An 11,035-nucleotide genomic window follows, 5' to 3' on the forward strand; every position below is an offset into this window, starting at 1 on the left:
ATGTTCTCCTCACTTCTCCCTCACAGTAGCACCGCCTCCATCATACGGCCGGCCGCGAATCTGAGCATCCATAAATAAACTGTCACCATCATTTCTTTGCATAACTCTGCTAGTCCAAGGATCGCTGTCAGATTCTGCTGGAGTAGAGACACTCTCTTCTCAGGCAAAGGGACCGGCAAGACCCAAGGGGAGCAAGGGCTCAGCCCCTAAAATGAAGGTTCTGAAAGGAAGTGGGGAAGTTCCCCTTCTGCGTAGGGTACTGGAGGCAGGCCTGGGGGAGACTCGGGGTTTAGGCACCTCAGTTTTCCCAGTGGATTCACTGCCTCAGGCTGACAAACACAGGTCCCCACTGCATTCCACAGGTAATGTCCATGCCACACCTGGGCACACTAATGGCTGATACAACCCTTCCCTCCATCAGCTGAGGGCAGAAGGGAGCTCCTGTCTCTTGCAAGACGCCATGACCCCAAAGTGGGATTTGACCACCAGCGTCTTCCCGCCTAGAGATGCACAGATGCACAACTCTTTTGAGCAGTGTAATATGAAGAGCATAAGGAAATCTTCTCTTTGTTCAACCCTTCAACTCCTTCAAATAATTTTGAAAATTATTATCAAGTCTTAGAGTTCTTTTAAGTCTGATTGCAAACTGTCATTGGAGGATCACATCTGCTTCAGTAACACATCAGACCTGCTGAGACCTCCGCGTGTCTAAGTGTGCCCTCTTCATAAGGAAGATGGCAGACTGTCTTCCCCGCATGTCTGGGAGCTCCTTTCCTGCCACAGTGATCCCACGCTGCCACCAAACCAATCCAGCAAATAGTTTACTTGAAACTAACAAAAACTGGGCGGTGTCAGTGTTAAAAAGAAAGTAAAAATAGTATGTCAAAAGGAAAGGAAGTTCAAAATTATCCATCTATCTTTTTATCTATTACCTATTTGTCTATTTATGATTCCATGCATCAAAGATACAATTGTGTTTGTGCTACACACTTTTGAAGGTGCCCGTATTTTCTATCTAGGCTTCTTTTGTACTCATTTACCACATTGGTTGTTTTCTTTGGTTAGTGCACAGGTGGGTCTCACAGCTGGTAATGTTAGATCTGGGTTCAAACACAGGTGTTTCTGGCTCTTGCCATATGCTTATTGAATAGAACTATTTCATGTAAGAAGACAAATACAGAACCACTTTTCCCCTCCAAAGACAAAATACATTTAGGAAGGGGATATTCAGCAAAGATGGAAAAAGAAAGGAAAAGTTATTATTTGAAAAGATTTAGGTAAAATTGTAAAGAGGTGAAAACCTTTAAAGAAGTTACCAAGTTGATACAATTTCAACAATTCAGACTCTTGAACTCCATTTCTCACATATATCATGAGTGCAGACGGGGTTCCCTTCCATAACAAACGCAGGGGTACAAGTCCAGCCTGGGGTTACCAAACTATAATAGGAGGTTCTCATTCTCATTGATTTAAAAAAAAAAAAAAAAAAGGGGGGGGCCTCTTCTAGTTGAGACAGTCTTTTGAAGGTAAAACAAGACTAATTATGATAAAAGTAGTTTTATTTCATTTGAGCACTCTTATCTTTCTTTTTTACCAAACTAATGGCCAAAACAAAGGGAAGACAAAATGAACAGAGCATGGAGAAGCCTTCAGGTGGCTCAGGTTGCCAGGGGAACCCACCCGAGTCTCTAAATCCAGGAAGTACAGCTGCTTCTGTTGAGTCATGCTCTTGGGAATATGCAATTTTATCATAATATTGGATAAAAGCTCATAAAATAGAAAGGAAAAATAAACTGCTAAAATGCTGTGCACTGGTACACACTGATATAAAGCACGCGTGGTTAGGCTTGGCCATTCTACTCAATGCAAACACTATGCTTATAACTAAGTACATGGAAAGCACTTTTAAAGATGAAAATGTGGTGGTTTTTATTGGATAATGCTACAATGCTAAGGAGCATCTTGGTTGGTGGGTGGCTTTGACATTTTTGTTAGATAGACTAGATAACCTACCAGTAAATTGCAATTAACTCCATTTCTTGTGGCTCCAACAACAGATATTGTTGTGCAGCAATGAGTGCAGAGCTGGAGGGAGCAACTTCGTTAGCTTAAGACCCCAGGGCAGCCAATGGAGTCTTGCTGAGCCGGGATGCAGCTGGCTTCAGCTCACTTCACTCAGCAGATATTGCAGAGTATCCCCAAGTGGCTGAAGAAAAGGCACCCTCTGGGGGTACAACAATACCAACACAGAGACAATCTTTTCTCAAGGAGGATGTGCAATCTAGTGTGAGAGATGGGACTTAAATTTTTTTAATGTTAGGAATAATTAATAAATAATTAACAACAATTAAATCCATCCAGCTTGGGCAAATGTTATGTAGAAAAGGTGTTTAATAAACAGTGATAGCCAATGCAGCAAATTTGCATGAAATTTAAAAATAGCATCCCTTTCATAACGCACTTATATCTGTCAGAAAGCTGTCAAAATAAATACCCAAATCAGTCTTGTCTTCAGCGTGAAGCATCCTGTGAGATACTGCACACTTAGGTGGAGTGTAGTCTACACCTGTGTGCAGATTCCCTGAAGAAGACCTGGTGTCTGGGAACCCTGCTCAGTCAGAGAACATCAGGGAAGGCCTTCTTGAAATGGCATTGAAGCTGATATTTAAGGACTGCAGTTATGGCAGTTATCCAGGAGAGGGGGAAGAAAGAGCATTCCAGGTAGGGAACAGCATATGTGAAGAATGTAGATGGTCAAGAGTGGGGCATTTCTGTGGCACCCTGACGAGGCTGAGGTGCTTGAGCCTGGTGATCAAGAGCAGTTACGGCACAGACCATGCTGAACCTTGTCAAGAATGTCAAAGATTTTGGATTTCAGCCTAAGAGTAATAAAGAGCCAGTGAAGGCTCTCAGGCAGGAGAGTGGCATGCCCAGATTGGGGTCTTTGAATTATCACTTGTCTTTAGTTTGGTGAACATACTGGAGGGAATGCGTAGGTGTGAGGAGCTCCATATTGAATCGGAATCGTGTGTTGTTGCAGCTAAAGGTGTTGTGCATTTGCATGTGACATAGATGACATGCAACCAGGACTTTCTCACGGCTGTAGACTTAAACTTGAAACTGCTTATACTGAAACTCTTGACTGCATTGAATCCACAGGTTTGAAAAGTCAGTGCCAGTCACATGTCAGACTCTAAGTTGGGGAGTGAGAGAAAGTTTGGCAACACAAAGCAATGAATGGCATATAAGATAAGACGTATGGGCAGAATTATTTCAAAAGAAGTTTAGATTATCTCTAGTAGTAGAAGAAAGATGACACTAAGGTAGGGATTGGAATTTGAGCAAGAATATATCAAGAAGAAAAGGCATGGAGGCACACATGCAAAGGTGTGAGAGCCTGACACGTGGTGGTGTGGGGCTTGCAGTGTTACAGAAGGTGTGAGGAAAGGAAAGTGGTGCATCGGGCCAGGCAGGTCGCAGACTCTGGGAAGAGTAGGTCGGCCCGGCCGTGCTGGGATTGTGAGCTGACCGTGTGGTGGAAGTGGCTCTGACTGATGCGAGGAGGACACCTTTGGACAGAGAACAGTAGTAAAGCTCTCCTAACCATCTAGGTGAGAGGTGAATCAACCCTAAAACAACACAATTGCTAAGCAGATTTGGGAGGATAGGATAGTTTTGAGAACCACGTAGGAAATCAAATTGACAAGAAGTGGTTTGAATGAGTGTGGAAGTAAGGGAGGAGAAAGGGTTTATAATTACTTTAGGATTATGCTTGGGTGACCAAGTGAATGACGGTGCCATTAACTGAAATAAGAAATACAGGAGGAATCACAGCAAGCTGTAGAAAGAACAGAATGAGCTTGGGTTTGGAAGGCTGTGCTTGAGGCACCAGTGAGGCATTCATTTGTGTGCATGGTCCAGGGCTGTCTAATGCTGGGCAGATTGTGTTGGAGAGACACAGGGCAGAGCCACGCAGGTGAATAAGGGCGTGGAAAGTGAACATGGTAAGAAAATCAAGCTGATGAGAAAATGCTAGAGAAAGCATGCGCTTTAATAGGGATCTATCAAAGAACACTGATGAAGAACAGGCATCAATGAAGGAGGAAGAAAAGAAACAGTCAGAGAAACCAAGAGGAGAAAGAATTTCAGGATGGAGAGGTGATCAACGGTGTCCACACGGCCAAGAAGTTAAATAAGTTATTTGGCAAAGAGAATGCCACTGGAGACACCAGTGCTATCTACAATTAAAATTACATTTTATATTTGCTCAATGAACAGAAATTAACAGACAATAAAATAGTGAAAGGGCAAAGACCCACTGAGCCTCAGAGTGTCTGCTGAAGGTGCTCCTACCCTGGGGTAGAGGGTAGGGGTATGCCACATGGCTAGTGCAAAAGACACCTGCCTCTCTCTCACTGCCCAGGGCCACACCCCACTTTATATCACAACCACGGGAACACAAAAAGCACCCCTTGCCACTGGCCATGGGAGAATTTTGCACTCTGGAATGGAGGTGCCCTCTCTCTGGTAGAGAAGGTCTCAGGCCCTTAGCTTGTGTGATGTTACTCTCCCTTTTACTCGTCGAAATTCAGTATGTTTCCACTGAGGTTAAAACACAGCCAACTCCACACACTATATAGGTCATCACTAGTCTGGATTTTGACCAAAGGTCATCCTTAGTGGTGACTGTGGGGAGAGAAGTCTCCTGCTGCAGTGGCCGGCTGCTCCAGTGTGGCCAGGCCATGGGTCACACGTGGCAAAGCCACTTTGTGTCTCAGTTGATCGGCCTCTATCTGCCTAGTTTTTAGAAAGTTGAGTTTTTCATAAGATTCTCTGTAATAGAATTTCCAAAATCACTTTGTCCAAATCCTTTTGCAGGCAAATTAAATTAAGACAATTATTTTTAAAAATAAATAATCCTTTCACAAAGACATATTCAAGTTCCAAGGGATCTTTTCTTTTTCTCTCTCTGTTTGGTGTGTTTTCTGTCAAGTCCAGGAGGATCCTCTACCCCTACCCAAGCCCCTGTCAATACCTCACACTAATGGTTACTAAGACTGTTTCTGGGAATTACACTCTCTTCCCCAGTGTGGGGATGCTCCTCATCTGCCTTAGAAGAGGCATGGTAGGAAGATCAGACCCCTTCAAGGATTATTTTCACAAACGTTGCCTGAACTGACTCTCCTGCTCTGATATGATGCCCCTCAAGTGGGTCTGGAGGACAAGTGGATGCCTCTCTACTTCCATCATTCCCGCCTTCACTGTACTTGAAAATTCTGGTTTGGAGTGTAGTTGTAGGCACTTTCCATTCTCAGCTTCCGAGAACTGAATCAAAAAGGCCATTTTAAAGGGCTTGAACACATTCTTTACATGAAAGTGTTGCTCATAGTTCAGATGACTGCCTTACAGTTTCAGTTTATGGATGAAGACATGAGTCTCCAGGGAGAGCAAGAAGGCCGGGAGCTTTTCATCTTCAGGAATTACCATAATTACTGATGCACAATTGAGCAAGCAAGGACATTTAGGGCAGATGCACAAAAGCACTGCCCAGAGAGGGACTGGTTGACTGCTAGTTTGGAGAATAACTGGCTTCCCTGGGAGTGAGGGACTCCTCAGTCCCTGAATGGCTGCATTTTGCCTTGCTCTTGAATGAACTGGGAGAGGCTGTGCAGAATCTCCAGAGTGTAGCCTGGGCAACCAGCAGACATTAAACTCTTCCTCCCCACTCACCTGGCTCCTTGGCATGCAAACGCTCTAACAAGGCGGCCATGCTGTCAGCTTCTGCAGAGGGAAGACAAACTTCACCCTGGGACAGCGGGTCTTTATTACCAAACCCACAGTGCTCAGTCCCCCAGAACTTGGTCTGGTCATGCAAGTGTTCTGATCACCCTCCACCTCACCAAACCCACTGTCCTGTATGCAAAGAGAGAAAAGCATTTTCAGTTAATAAATATTCATACTGATACTTTTATTCATATCTCCAATACAATTTCTGGCATCTACAAAGCATAAATTAACTGGATGAATTAAAAATAATGACACGCTGGGCGCAGTGGCTCGCACCATGATCCAAGTGCTTTGAGAGACCAGCGAGAGAGGATCTTTTGAGGTCAGCCCTGTACAACAAAGATTTTTTTAAAAATCAAAAATTATTAAATAAAAATAAAAATTAGCCAGGAATGGTGCCCGCCTGTAGCTCCAGCTTGAGCCCAGGAGTTCCAGGTTACAGTGAGCTATAATGGTGTCACTACTCTGCAGACTAGGTGATAGAGTGAGACCCAGTTTCAAAAAAAAAAGGACAAATTATATGTTACATTTCACATTAAAGAAGCAAAGGAGAATGGATGGCCTCGGGACCAGAAAAAATGCTTATAGAATATAAGCATGTGTTGGAAAGCTAGCATTACCTTAAGACAGTGGTTATATTTAATTTACCAACTTCGAGAGCATTTTGTTTTCTTTTTTCTTACATAAATCTTGAAGTATAATTATGACCAAGGTGGTAGAATGCAAGTCTAGAGAAAACTGGTTGGTGGATTTCTTTGGATCCCATATAGCATTGTGCACATTTATGAAGATCAATAAATTCACTGAATTTAACAAAACTTAAGAGTTCATGACCCCAAAGGCAATATACTTGGAATAAGCTTTGTATCTGAAGGCAGTGATTGCTCAAAATTTTACTTATTTTACAGTAAAGTTCACAATTATTCAGTTAGCACTCAGAGTCTAGAAACAAAAATCCTCTAAGTGGAGAAGCCGCAGTAGCTCATGACATCTAATAATACCATGTCTACTGACTCCTTTGTCTTATAAGAAAAAGATCTTCAGTTTCTAGCATTTCACAGCATGTGCCATTCAAATTAAAAGCTTTAGACTGCACTCAAAAAATCATATTTAGAAAGAAGATCAAAGCATGGTTCTACAAACTACAAGAAAAGAAAAAAAAGAATAGAGAATGTTTGACTAATCTACCCTAAGAAAGAACGAGATAATTGCAAGCATGTTTCACTTGACACAGAGGCAAATTCTGTGTGATTTATTTCTGCCCCCAACTCACAGTTTAACACAATGTGAAAACAAGGACGTTCAAACAGCAGAGGGAGTAGGTACTATAAAATATTACTCTTGGTAAAGAGATTAAAAATAAACAGAGATAGAACTGACATAAATACTTTCAATGACACAGCAAAATTTGAATCCAGCTTTATTTCAAAGGTATTGACATGTTTTATATTTCAAAATCTAAGCAGCATATTAAGGCACCTCTGTGGTCATGGTAATAATAATATCATGAATTTGTTTGAGTCTTTGCTTTCATCAAGGCACTTCATATTTTAAAAATACCATATTTGGTCATATCTTCCTTGCACTTTATGCAGAAAAAAACTGACTATCCCTATTTTATAATTAAGAAAACACATTCCAAGAGGTTAAGCCCTAGAACCATGATCACTTAATAAATGGAGGACTAGGAACAGAATCTTTCTCCTGAATTCCAACCCAGTGATTTTTTTTCACCTTCCCAGGTTGCACAAAAATTTTAGTTTGAATGAAAGCAGAGATGAGTCATAAGAGTGAAATTAAAATGTGAGAAGACTGTCAAGTGTTCTCTTTAACACTGAAGCATGAACTCTGGCTTCATTGTCTTTACTGTGCAAGAGCTACCTAATGTAATTTTAAAACAGGAACAAATGGTCACAACGGAAACGATTTTGAAAAACTGCGTCAATATTGGTATGTTAAACTTCTCTATAAAAAGGGTGTATTTGGACAACTAAAGCAAGTAGAAGGAAAGACTCATCGATTCCACAGTCAATGAAAAGAAAAATATCGAATAAGTGAATACAGCAAATATGTTTATTTGGGGAAAAATAATTGACATGAACAGGATTACATGAAACATGTGAAAGTAACATTCAAAGTTATATAGGATAATTTATCAAGCTTAGATGGTAAACAATAAAAAAAATTATGTATAGGTCAAAACAAGCAATATTTCTTTTTATTTTAAAAAGAAATTTTAGTTTAAAAAGATTGTTGGCCAGGTGTGACGGTTCACGCCTGTAATCCCAGCACGTTGGGAGGCCGAGGCGGGTGGATCACTTGAGGTCAGGAGTTCGAGACCAGCCTGGCCAACATGGCGAAACCTTGTCTCTACTAAAAATACAAAAAAGTAGTCATTCATGAGCGCGTGCCCCTGTAATTCCAGCAACCTGGGAGGGTGAGGCAGGAGAATCGCTTGAATCCGGAAGGCAGAGGTTGCAGTGAGCTGACATCATGCCACTGCACTCCAGCCTGGGCAACAGAGTAAGACTCTGTCTCAACAACAACAACAACAAAAGATCATTAATTGTTTTGCTAATATGTTCACATGAACCAAAGGTCAAAACTATTTACAAAGATATTTGGAAGCTTTGCTCTCTCCTATTCTCCTCCTCCCATCCTACTCCTATCTCATATAAGCAAACTAACTTTCTCAGTTTCTTTTACATGAGTTGTGTTTCTTTATGCAAACAAAATCAAATTATGTACTCTATTTTTTTACATAAAAATATTAATTGTTCCCCACCATTTTTTTTTAATGTAGTTGTACATTCTGGAGATATTTCTGTACTGAGACACAGTTTTCTCAATTAAAAAAAATTTTTTTTAACTTTTTCAGAGCATTCCACTTTGAGGCTATACCAGAGTTTATGTAACCAATCCTTCACAAATAGAAGCTTGGGTTGTTTTCATCTCCTGCTATCACAAGCAATGTTGCAACTGTGTGTTTACATCATTGGGCAGGAGTGCAGGTATACCTATAATTCTCAGAGGGGGATGATTTAATCAAAGCATAGTTAAAGTAAGTAGTGTGCTAAAATCAGCTGTTAACATTTTGGGAACATTTGATCTGTTGTTAAAAACAGACTCTACTAAAAATTAAATTATATAAATGTTAACTATATATTATATTATAAAAGTATATTATACTATAAAATCACATTATTATATTAATAAATTATATTATAAATAAAGATATTAAACAAACAAATGAATCACTTCCTCACTATTTTACTGTGCTTTACTCTCGTCTGTGCTCTGGAGAAGTCTATTATATGGACATGGTGGGTACTGTATAATGGTGTGCTGTGTGCAGTGACATCACATTGGTTGCTTACTCAACCATGATAGGGAAGTATTGAAACCACAGAAGCTAGCAGACACTATCAGTCAAGGTCTTGTTTTCTTTTTTTCTAAAGAGCCACTGGTTAAACATTTACCTGCACACCACCCGTTAGATATCTTTGAGCTATTTGTAACCTGTAGCAATTTAGTAGACTCCAACTTTATAAAAGGAAATTATTTTTAATTGACATCTGATTCTCACTCTCCACAGCATTCACTTCTCTTATTGAATCTCTCTACTTTTTAATGGCCATATAGATTTTTGCATAGGTTCAATAAGAATCTGCTCTTCTTTTTACCAGGATGCAATTGGAAAAAAAAAATCAGAAAAAAAAATTGGAAAATCTTTTCTGGTGTTAATTTTGGCAAATTATATCTTCCTATAGTTTCTTCCTTCCTTATGATTACTTAATTTTTATATTTGAAATTTTCCCCTTTTCAAACATAGTGTTTTACCTATTCTATCACTTCTCTTTTTTTTTTTTTTAGAACCAAATTTGAATTTAGTCTATCGTATTTCTTTCTAAAAGCTTCGTAATTTCTGCTTTTACCTTTACTAATTCCTTTCTTCTGGTTTTGTTCAGTTTAATCTATTCCTGTTCTTCCATCTTTTCCATTTGGAGGATAATTTATTTCTTCCTTTTTTCAATAGTTGAAAGTATGTAAGGCTTGAATTTTCCTCTGAATTCTCATTTTATTTTATTTCAAAGGTCTTTAAACACAATATTTTCATTGTCTTGCTTTCAGGAAATTCTTTAATTTTGGTTTCTATTTACTCTTTGATCTAAGAGTTGCTTGAGAGTTTTGTAAATATTCAAAAGGAGAAATCTTTCTGTTTTCTAATTGTTAAAATTTATTTCTACTCTTATGTGACTATGATCAAATTGTCTGAACTTTTTTCTTTTCTCCTGTTTCGGAGTATATTGAAATTTACTTATGTGGCTCAATAGATGGTAAATGTGAATGTTCCATACGTTTTTGAAAAAGAAGATATTTTATCCAATTTAAGGATACAGAGTTTAGTAAATGTCAACTACATGTACTTATTAACCATGTTATTTTAGTCTTTTATATCCTTATTTATTTACTGTCAACTTGATGTGTGTTGTAAGAAAGAGGTGATCTAAATTCCCTCACCACAATTGTATTTCTCCTGTCTTCTGCAATTTCTGTTTTATGAATGTTATTGCTATATTTTTTGATGCATTGTTATTTACAATTGTTATGTTTTCATTGCACAATTTCACTTATTAACACTAATTTAATTCTTTCTGTCCCACATTTCATCTTGTCTGATAGTAATATCTGGGAAGGATGGAGTTAAGCAACTATCCTGCAACCCATTTCTCTTCAGTTATAGGATTTGGGAGAAACTCCTTGGGAATAAAGGAGGCAGTTAGCTCAGTGTAATCACCTTGTAAACATACCTTAAAAAATGCTTTTGAAAATACGTTGAATAATTGAAATAGCTAAGAAAAGAGTCCTTATCTATTGAATGCTTTTAGCAGGATGTTCCTGTTCTAGGATTGTTTGTGGTAAATAACTTGAGAATCTTTGAACATATGAGCCATGTCTCCTGGAAAATGTCACATAAGTTATGTAAGTTATATAAATCTGAGATAAAATAAAGGCATTTCATAACCTAAATGCTCTCTGCCATGCATGTAAAGTGACCACAGACCCGTTTAGAAATATCATCTTATGAGTTGGCCAAAGAGTATGTCCAGTGCAAGAAAAAGGGACCTGGTGAATATCTGAATGTCCTGGACACCTGCCTGCTATAGCTGTGTCACTTGGAAATTACTAATAAAGTTTGATATATAGTAGATTGTCTGGTTCGTGGAACTCTGATTTAACAACTCAA

This window comes from Chlorocebus sabaeus, chromosome 8, assembly GCF_047675955.1.
Source record: "Chlorocebus sabaeus isolate Y175 chromosome 8, mChlSab1.0.hap1, whole genome shotgun sequence".
NCBI lineage: Eukaryota > Metazoa > Chordata > Mammalia > Primates > Cercopithecidae > Chlorocebus > Chlorocebus sabaeus.